Below are 11,323 nucleotides of genomic sequence, written 5' to 3'. Positions count from 1 at the left end.
TGATAGTACAAAGGCAGTTGGTAGGACATACTTATGCCCTAACAACAGGAAATATGGTCAGACAGCCCTGGGGTCCTTCAATGGACCCTGGATTGTCTGCCCATATATGGTATGTCCCTCGATTGCATCACATGGATTCCCTGTGACGCGATCTAAGGGGCATCCCCCTTCTCATTTTTCCCCTTGAATGCTGCGGTCAGCTTTGATCACAGCATTCAGGAGAATAGCGGCAAAGATGAGAGGTTTCTCTGATCTCCGCCGTTAGAGCGGGGCAGTGGCTGTGTAATACATCCATTGCCCCGCTCCTGACACAAGTGTGCGTGCCTGTTCAGCATCAGATGAGGCACCCGTAGCTGCACTAATGAGCGGCGGCGCCAGCACTGAAGACAGAACATGGAGGTTGTCACGATGCGGGGTGTGGACCCACTGGGCCGTACCGCGTAGCGGGGATGGCAGCTGGCCAAACCGGAAGGTACACAGTTCAATGGTTCAGCGAGAGTACCAAAGGCAATCGTAGGCAGTGGCGAGGCGGACACGTCCAGAACCAGGCGGTGGGAAGTCGTTCGGTGAGGCGTAGCAGGGTAGCGTAGACTATAGCACGGCAGGTAGCACAGCACGGCAATAGCACTAGGTAGCACGGAAACAGGATACGGGATACGGAATACAGGAGCAAGGTACACTGGGAGGCTGGAAGACACTGGGGGACCATAAGCAAGACGAACAACGGGAAAACTAACAACGCTCTGGCAAAGAGCAAGGGGGCAGAGCCCTTTTTATAGCCCAGGGCATCCTGGGCCAGATTGCAGTTTTTTGCAAAACGCTCGCTCTGGCCCTTTAAGGCCGTGCACGCGCGGGCGCGCGCACCCGCCAGAGACACTCGGAACCCAGAAGAGAGTGCCGGAGCCTGACTGGGGGACGACGCTGCAGGCAGGTAAGCTGTCCATGGCCACGGCCGTCGGGGTTAACGACCGATTGACGGGCCGTGGCCATAGACGTTACAGAGGTGTTTTCCTGTGTGCCCACCATGTTCTCTTTTCAGTGACGGCGCTCATTAGTGCAGCGCCGGCCGCATTAAACATTTTCTCACCTGACCTGCTGTTTTTTCGTCCTGCCCTGCTCTGATCTGCCGTCTGAGTCTAAGATGTCACTATTCCCGGATTGGCCACAGCTGCTCACATGAGCAGTTCTGGCCAATCCATTAACAGAGGGCGTGTCTTACAGCCTAAGAAGCGTATCCCCCCTGCCCTGTGAATGACCTGACCACTGGCCAGTCAGGTCACAAGTTAAGTTTTTAATTAAAAAAAAAAGGATCCTGCAGCCCCCCACTCCCCTGCTGGACGCCCTAGGCACTTGACCCCCAGTGCCTAGTGGCAAATACGGCCCTGCACACAGCCCCCTTGTAGATAGTGCCGTGCAGCCTTTCTTGTAGATAGTACCACACAGCCCTCCCCTTGTAGATAGTGCCACACAGCCCCTCCTTTGTAGATAAGTCTACACAGCCCCCCCCCTTTGTAGATAGTGCCACACAGCCCTCCCCCTTTTAGACAGTGCCACACAGCCCTCCCCCTGTATAGTGTCACACAGCCCTCCCGCTTAGTATAGTGCCACAAAGCCCTCCCCTTGTATATAGTGCCATACAGACCCCCCTTAGTAAAGTGCCACACAGCCCTCCCCCTTTTATAGTGCCATACAGCCCCCTAGTAGATAGTGCCACACAGCCCTTCCTCCCTGTATAGTGCCAAACACCCATCCCTTAGTAGATAGTGCCATACAGCCCACCCTAGTAGATAATGCCACACAGCACCCCCCTTAGTAGATAGTGCCACACAGCCCTTCCCCTTCTATACAGTGCCACACAGCACTCCCACCTGTATGGTGCCACACAGCCACCCTTAGTAGATAGTGCCACACAGCAACCCAATTAGTAGATATTGCCATAGAGCCCCCCGTAGATAGTAAATATTCAAGAAATCAGCAGCACAGCCATATAGGTTTCACCAGCGAGAAAGGACAACTCCCTAATCATGGGTGGTGCACGCAGCAAAGAATCCCAGGTCCAAGGGAAACAATCAATATGGAAATCGAAGAAAGGAACTGCAGCACTCAAGATAATCGAATGAAGTGTATTTGATTTATTCACCAAACATAAAGAATGCTTGATAAAGACCCATTTATGGGTCGATATGTTGCAAGTGATTTTAATCTTGGTGAATAAATCAAATACACTTCATTGGATTATCTCGAGTGCTGCAGTTCCTTTCTTCAATTTTTCCCCGTAGATAGTGCCACACAGCCCTCCGACTGTATAGTACAATACTGCCCCTCTTGCATATAGTGCCACACAGCCCTCCTTGTATATAGTGCCACACAGCCTCCCCCTGTATATAGTACCATACAGCAACCCAGAAAAAGTTGTACTTACCTAGCACCGTTCCCGCGATGTACGGAGCGCTTCACAGCCTTTCAGGCGGGATCCTCGCGTAGGCCAACGTGATGCAGTCACGTCTTGAATAGCTGATTTGGTAGATTGGTTTCTGGGCACCATGTCGCATTTGCAGAGCCCTTGAGGTACCAGTACAATGGAAACCCCATGTGAAGTGACTCCATCTGGGAATCTACACTCTTTGAGGAATTAACCTAGGAATATAGTGAGCATCTTGAGCCCACAGGTTTATTTCTGAATTGATTAGCATTGGGCAACGGAAATTAAAAATTTAATCTTTTCCAAAATATTATTTTTATTTTTATCTCAAAAGTTTTTATTTTCAAAAGGAATAAAGGAGAAAAAGCACCCCAACATTTGTAAAGCACTTTCTTCAGAGTACGACAATACCCCATATGTGGTCATAAACTGCTGTTTGGGCACACTGCAGAGCTAATAAGGGAAAGAGCACCATTTGGCTTTTATACTGATATTTTGCTGGAATAGTTTCTATGCGCCATATGGCATTTGCAGAGCTCCTGAGGTAGCAGTACTGTGGAAACCCCTGAGAAGTGACTCTATTTGGGAAACCACCCCTTGATAAATGTAGGGGTATAGTGGGAATTATAGCCCTTCCCCACTGTATAGTGTCAAACAGCCCCCCTTAGTAGATAGTGCCATGCAGCCAACCCTAGTAGATAATGCCACACAGCCCCCCCTTAGTAAATAGTGCCAAACAGCCCTCCCCCTTCTATACAGTGCCACACAGCCCTCCCACCTGTATAGTGCCACACAGCCACCCTTAGTAGATAGTGCCACACAGCAACCTGGCTGTAATGTCCGTGGCTGCGGGCTGTCAGCTCCAACCTCCCCCTGACAGCAGCAGCCACGAGTCGGCAAGTGCTGGCCCCAGCCTCCTCCTCAGGAGACGCCAACACTTGCGTCCACTCACCTCAGCCGGATAGTCTAAATTGTCAATACCTGTGACCATAGTGTCCGGGGAGAGAACGCATCAGGTCTCTGCGTATCTGGACTCCGGATCCGCTGCTAATTTCATCCGCAGAAATCTGGTGGATCTTCTGCAATTGCATACCACCCCTCTGGAGAGGCCGTTGACAGTTTCCTCAGTGAATGGACTACCCCTGCCAGACCCTATTATCGCTGTGACCAAGCCGCTGAGGCTCCAAGTGGGAGCCCTTCACTCCGAATTTTTGTCTTTCTTTGTCCTGTCCAAGAGCTGTTGACCCTGTGTTGCTGGGTTTGCCTTGGCTCCGACTGCATGCCCCAGTCCTGGACTGGAATTCTGGAGGGGTTCTCCAGTGGGGTCCTGAGTGTCAAGGTCGTTGCCTCGTGCGGATTCGTTTGGCTCAGCCTTCATTGCCTCGGTCATTGGCAGGAATGCAGAGTCATTATGCTTCATTTTCGGACGTCTTCAGCAAGAGGGAGGCGGAGACATTGCCCCCACATCGGGCGTATGACTGCCCTATTGAACTGATTCCTGGTGCATCCCTTCCCTGTGGTAAGGTATATCCTCTCTCCTTGCCAGATACTCTGTCCATGTCCGCCTATGTGAATGAGAACTTGGAGAGGGGCTTTATACGAAAGTCTTCCTCCCCGGCAGAATCCGGGTTCTTCTTCGTCAAAAAGAAAGATGGCTCTCTTCATCCTTGCATCGACTACCGTGGTCTCAACCAGATCACGGTGAAGAATAAATATCCGTTGCCACTGCTCTCTGAACTGTTTGATCGTATACGTGGTGCAAAAATTTTTTCTAAGTTAGACCTGCGTGGGGCTTACAACCTAGTCCGGATTCGCCAGGGTGATGAATGGAAGACTGCATTTAACACCAGTGATGGACACTATGAGTATCTAGTAATGCTCTTCGGCCTGTGTAATGCTCCCGCGGTCTTCCAGGAGTTTGTGAATGACATTTTCCGTGACCTCCTCTATGTTTGTGTTGTAGTCTACCCTGATGACATCTTGATTTTTTCTCCAGATCCTATAACGCACCAGAGACATGTCCGTCAAGTTTTGCTACGGTTAAGGGAGAATCGTCTGTACACCAAGTTGGAGTAGTGCGTGTTTGACAGAGATACTCTATCCTTCCTGGGCTACATCGTCTCGAATCGAGGTCTAAAGATGGATCCTGAAAAGGTAAAGTCTGTCCTGGAGTGGCCACGCCCTCAAGGCTTGAGGGCCATACAGCGCTTTTTGGAATTCGCTAATTTTTACAGGCAGTTTATTCCGAACTTCTCACTTACTTCTCCCATCTCTAACCTTACTAAGAAGGGTATGAACCCCATGGTGTGGACTCCCGAGGCAGAGTCCGCATTCAATAGCCTGAAGAGTGCCTTCACGTCAGCCTATATCCTCCATCATCCGGATGTCTCTCTGCAGATCTCATTGGAGGTGGACGCGTCCTCTGTCAGTGCTGGTGCACTCCTGTTCCAGAGAGGTCCCAAGGGCAAGTCAAGGGTATGTGGATACTTCTCTAAGCTCTTCTCTTCCGCAGAACGCAACTACTCGATTGGGGATCGGGAGTTACTGGCCATCAAATTGCCCCTGGAAGAATGGAAACATCTATTAGAGGGCGCAGCCCATCCGCTCCTGATTTTTACAGACCACAAGAATATGACCTACCTCCAGATGGCCCAATGGCTGAACCCTCATCAGGCCAGGTGGTCACTGTTCTTTACAAGGTTCCAGTTTGAGCTCCATTATCGCCCGGCCGACAAGAATGTGAGGGCCGATGCCTTGTCCAGGTCTTTCGAGACAGAAGACACCTTGGAGACTCCTCAGAATATTATTGATCCGTCTTGCATTATCTCTGTCAATCCCCTGCAAGTTGGGAACATTCCTCCAGGGAGGACTTTTGTGCGCCTGGCTGATCGTGGAAGAATCCTCCGCTTGGGACACTCCTCTAGACTGGCAGGTCACGCGGGGTCCGTAAGACCCGGGATCTGATTGCTCATCATTTCTGGTGGCCCACGCTGCCCAAGGACATTATGGACTTCGTTTCTTCCTGTTCTGTATGTGCAGCCAACAAGGCCGCTCACTCCAGACCTGCTGGTCTGCTCCAGCCATTGCCTGTGCCCAATGCTCCCTGGCAGCATATAGCTATGGACTTTATCATGGACCTGCCTCTCTCCGCTGGATGCAGTGCTGTCTGGGTGGTGGTGGACCGATTTTCGAAGATGGCCCACTTCGTTCCTCTGACCGGTCTTCCTTCTGCTCCTCAGTTGGCCAAGTTGTTTATCCAACACATCTTCCGCCTGCACGGTTTGCTGCAGCATGTTGTGTCTGATCGGGGGGTTCAGTTTACCTCGAAGTTCTGGAGAGCCCTCTGCGGACTTCTTGGCGTGAAGTTGGACTTTTCCTCGGCCTACCATCCTCAGTCTAATGGTCAGGTCGAGAGGATCAACCAGATTTTGAGAACTACCTGCGCCACTTCGTCCCCAGGCAGCATGATGACTGGGTGCAGCTGCTTCCGTGGGCGGAGTTCTCCTACAATAATCCAGCGAGTCTACTAGGAATGCACCATTCTGCATTGTCTACGGCCAGCACCCACAAATTCCTCTCCCGGTGCTTGATACTTCCGAGATACCAGCAGCTGACTCCACATTTAGAGACTTTTTGCAGATCTGGCAGCAGACGCGATCCTCCATCCTAATGGCAGTGGACCACATGAAACGGAAGGCTGACACAAGGAGAAGAGAGCCTCCTCGATTTCTTTCCGGCACTAAGGTCTGGCTGTTGTCCAGGAATATCCGAATGAGGGTGCTGTCATGCAAATTTGCCCACAGGTTCCTTGGACCATTCGAGATCCTGCAGCAGATCAACCCTGTAACCTACAAGCTTCGGCTGCCTCCTACCCTCAAGATCCCCAACTCCTTCCATGTATCCCTCCTAAACGGGGTCCTGAACCGCTACACCAAGACTCCCAGCCCTGCGGTTGCCTCCAGCGGCCCTTCGCACATCTTTGAGGTCAAGGAGATCTTGGACACCAAGAAAGTGAGAGGAAAGACCTTTTATTTGGTGGATTGGAGGGGATGTGGTCCTGAAGAAAGGTCTTGGGAGCCAGAGGAGAACCTCAATGCCCTTGCTCTTCTGAAGAATTCTCTCTCTAGCTCTGGTCCCAAGAAGAGGGGGCATAAGAGGGGAGATACTGTAATGTCTGTGGCTGCGGGCTGTCAGCTCCAACCTACCCCTGACAGCCGCAGCCACGAGTCGGCAAGCGCTGGCCCCAGCCTCCTCCTCATGAGACGCCAGCGCTCGCGTCCACTCACCTCAGCGGGATCCCGTAGGGTGCGCACGCACATGCCCGCTCTTAAAGGGGCAGCGCGCACCGGACATTCTTGTTGAACTTTGACCCGTGAGTACCCTGGGCTATAAGAGTGGTCAAGCCCCCTAGTTCTATGCCTGAGCGTTGTTGTGTTCCTTAGTTTGTGTATGTGATGGCCTCCTAGTGTGTTTCCTGTTCCAGTCCCTGTCCCTGTACCTATACCTGTTTCCAGTTCCTGTTCCTAGCAAACCATACATCCCTGGTCTAGCACTGAGCTGTGCCAAAGTCGCGCTGTGCTGCATCCACGTCTGACCTGCTCCACCTCGTCTGACGTATGCCTGCTGCCTAGTCCCAGCCGAGCCTGCCCTGCTGCTGTCTGAGCTGCCACAGGTACAATATACGAACTATTGACATTGCCCTGCGCCCTGTTGGCCAGCTGCCTTACCGCCAAGGCGGTATGGCCCAGTGGGTCCACAGACCCTTCATGACACTGGCTCGTTGCTCCAGTATTCACTGTGCCGTGAGCCATGAGCGGCTGGGCACAGATAGGCGCGATGTAGTGATGTCATCGCGCCTGTTTGTGCCGTGTCACTCATAGCACAGGCCAAAAGAGGAGAATGATCTCCTCCATTAGTCGTGGGAACGGAGCTAGGTAAGTAATTATTATATTATTTTTCTATTAGGCACATATAGGGGCATTATACTGGGTATGGGATGGGGGCTGATATGCTGGCAGCTATGGGAGCATTATACTGCATGGGGAAGCTATGTGGGGCATTATATGGTGGGGCAGCTATGGGTGGCATTATACTGTGGGGGCAGCTATTGGGGGCATTATACTGTGGGGGCAGCTATGGGGGCATTGTACTGTGTGGGGGCAACTATGGGGGGCATTATACTGTATGGGGCAGAGCTATGGGGAGCATTATACTGTATGGGGCAGCAATAGGAACATTATACTCTATGGGGCAGCTATGGGGGTATTATATTGTTTGGGGCAGCTATGGGGAGCATTATACTGTGTGGGGCAGCTATGGGAAGCATTATACTATGTGGGGCATTATACTGTGGGGGCATCCATGGGGGCTATCGGACAAGGCGGCTGGACCCACCGCCAGCATTACAGAAAACGATAAAAAAGCACCCCAAAATTATTAAAGCAAGGTCTATCGAGTATGGCAATGCCCCATATGTGGTCTTAAACGGCTGTTTGGACTCACAGGAGGGCTCAGAAGGGAAAGAGTGTCATTTGATTTTGGAGCATAGATTTTGCTTAAATGAATTGCAGATGCTATGTCGCATTTGCAAAATACCTGATTTGCTAAAACAAAAGTGACCCCATTTTAGAAACTACACCCTTCAAGGCATTGATATAGGGGTGTAGAGAGCATGTTGACCCCACAAATGTAAACTAATGTACAGTGGATGTTGCAGAGTGAAAATGGCAAATTTTCAATAGATATGAGCTTGTGCCACTGTGAGGAGACAGTTCTCTAATTATTATACAATGTTTCCTGGTTTTATAAAAACCCTACATGTGGCCCTTATCTTTTGCCTGGACATACGACAGGGCTCAGAAGTGAAAGAGCAAATAATAAAAGCAAACCCCGAGAAGTGACCTCAGCAAAACAGCAATTCTGGCATTGTTTTCTATTTATTTTTCTTACGGTGTTTATCGTGCAGTATAAATGACATGTTAACTTTATTCGGCAGGTCAGTACATTTACGGGGATACCAAATTTATATTTGTTTTTTTGTTTTGCTACAGGAAGAAATGTTCCCCTCGACCTGCACATCAGGATCTTTTTCCACCGCGCTTGACTAGAGCCGTAACTTTTTTATTTTTCCGTCGATGGAACTGTGTGAGGGCTTCTAAAGTAGGCCGGGCTCCAGAGTTGCACAGAGTGTGAATTATTTGTTATCAATCTCTGCCTCTCAAAGTAACAGAAAACATCACGTGCAACCTGTCTTTGTTTTTACCCCATGCCACATTAACCTACATTTGTCTATATATTGAGCTCTCAGTGGTTGTTGGGCCCATTCTAAATTTTGCTTTGGGGCTCTACGATTTTTTTGTACACTCCTGCATGTAATACCACATTTGAGAAATGTGCAGCTGCCCCCAATTTCTCCTAGTGATAACAGCTGATCATTAGCTAGTTCTCATTTAGATAACAGGTCGTCAATACAGGAAAACCCTTGAAAGGCCGGGATTAAACATGGCATATTTTGTTGGACAAAAACGCAGAGCTCAGATGTCCACGTTTACATAGTTAAAATCTGTGGTACTCTGCAGGTTGTCTGGGTGCTGTAGGTAGGGTTCCCACCCCGTAGATACTTGCAATGAAAAACTCAAGCACTCTGAGAAGATGGGTACCTTGTACCATGGGTAAGCGTCCATGGTACAAGCTACCCATCTTCACAGCGTCATTTCCTATAAGGTTTTTTCTATTGACCAGCGGCAATAGAGTTTGATAAAGGCCAGATTGTGGCCGAAACTTTACACCTTTTCTCTTATATTGCCTTATTTAAAATAAACCTATTTTGCATATTTCAACCGAAGGAGTGCTTGAGTTTTTCATTGCATGTTTACATAGTATCAGGTCGAGGAACATTTCTTACAAATGGCTTTCCTTTAAAAAAAACATCCTGACATTCACAGCAAGTGTTATGCCCACGGTCACTGACTGCTGCCACGACCCACTTACCGGCAGCCACAGGACTGTATCTTCATGTCAGGGTCTCCCTCTACGGAGACGTCGACACACATGGCTGCAGTGCCCTCTTGTGTCCTGTCTAAAGTTTCCCAATCAACCCAGTAATACCCTGGACTATAAAAGGGGCTCTGCCCTTCCTCTCTGTTGACGCACGGTGGCAGGAGAAGTTTGGATTATTGCCAACATTAGTAGGTTTAACAGTAAAGGAGGCATATAATACAGAGAAATTAGCGGAAATATTGTTAACATTATAATGTTACAGATTATATGTTTGATGTTTTAAATGTAACTTCTGCATAATCTCTTCCTTTATCCGTCCAAATTCTGTTAGAATCTGGTTTTCACACCTTCCGCTCCCAGTTGGACACTTTCTGTGGAGAACAATCTATTCATCGCATAATCATTAATTGATCTTAATCAAATAATTCAGTTGAAGAAAAACATTACCAAATAACATCTTTACATTAAACATTCACATTGGGCAGTAACTAAAACTGGTACATACAAACTGATTTTTCTTCTTTATATATAGACTGCACAGAATTTTCTGCTCTAAAATTTTCCTTTCGCAGCAAAAAATGTTTTCAAATGGGAATTTCCCGCTGCTGTACCTTTTATCTGACGCATTCCTTTTTACAGGTACCTTTACTGTTTTACCTATGTCATGCCGTGCGCACATCATGCAGGCTACTACAAACCTAGTGGTTGCATTATTGTATCCAGAGACAAGACAATTTACTGATACCTGGCTGCACATACTCTCTTGTTGTCAGGTCTGTCTTCTGTTGCTCTCTCAATTGGCTTACCCGATGAGCCAACAAAGTTCCTACTACCAATGGGCCCATAATTGTGGGCGATGCCAAAAGCGTACCTAGAGTCAGTGTAAATGTCGGCCGTCTTACCTTTTGCCAGGTTACAGCCTCAGCGAGTACCTCCAGCTCCGCTTCTTGAGATAAACAAGAAGGTGAGAGTGGTTTCTGGATGATTTACCTCGTGCTTCTTATCCTGCCTTGTACATACTGTATATGGTAAAGTATCTCTTCATCACAAATTTACTTTGGAAACCCATGTCACATATACAGTAGATAGACTATTCAAAAGGGTGGAGTTTTATTTTTACACATTCATCTGATAATCCAGAACACTTGTAAATCCCACCCCCATCAGGTCCTAGAGATGCCTGTTTAATACCACAAACAAATTACTTTCTGGAATAAAACTAACAATTGTTCAGACAATTTTCACCTCTTTCCCAACTAAATCTGTAAAGACTCATCTGTGAGTGACGTCACCTCGGCCTCCTGTGCAGATTTGCTGGAGGGGGATGGTCTCTTACACAATCCTCATATTGGGTGGTGACTACAGCACAGCATACCCAGTGCCATATTTACCCTTCTTGAAGGATCTGGAACCATCTAGGGAGAAAAACCTCAAAAATATGGGTTATTCTCTTACACATTTAATCTAGATTACTCATTGGGGTCTCATACACATTTTGTAGACCTCCTAGAACCAAATTCATTAATTCAAAACAAAATTGTATCTGATCAGTCTCATCACTACTCCCTCCTTTTTGGAATCTGCGGAAGTAATGTAGCAGGGTTCAAAACTACATATTGTCACGATGTGTGCGTATGTGGACCCACTAGGCCGTACCACTGCAGCGGTATAGCAGCTGGCCAAACTGTAACAAGTAAAGTCTATAGTATGAGCAAGGGTACCTGTGGTAGTACAGACAGTAGCGGTGGCTAGGCTCAGATGGGACCTTGGCAGCAGACACCAGGCGTGGTGTAACACAACACGACTCCAACTCTTTTAAGGTAGCATGGGATACAGGTAGCAGGAATGGGAACATTCGAACAGGAAAACACTAAGGGACCATTTGCTAGACTACAACGGGAA

The sequence above is a fragment of the Rhinoderma darwinii genome, chromosome 8 (genome assembly GCF_050947455.1).
Source record: "Rhinoderma darwinii isolate aRhiDar2 chromosome 8, aRhiDar2.hap1, whole genome shotgun sequence".
Taxonomy (NCBI): Eukaryota; Metazoa; Chordata; class Amphibia; order Anura; family Rhinodermatidae; genus Rhinoderma; species Rhinoderma darwinii.
The sequence above is the reverse complement of the archived record's forward strand: the minus strand, read 5'-3'. Positions refer to the sequence as shown.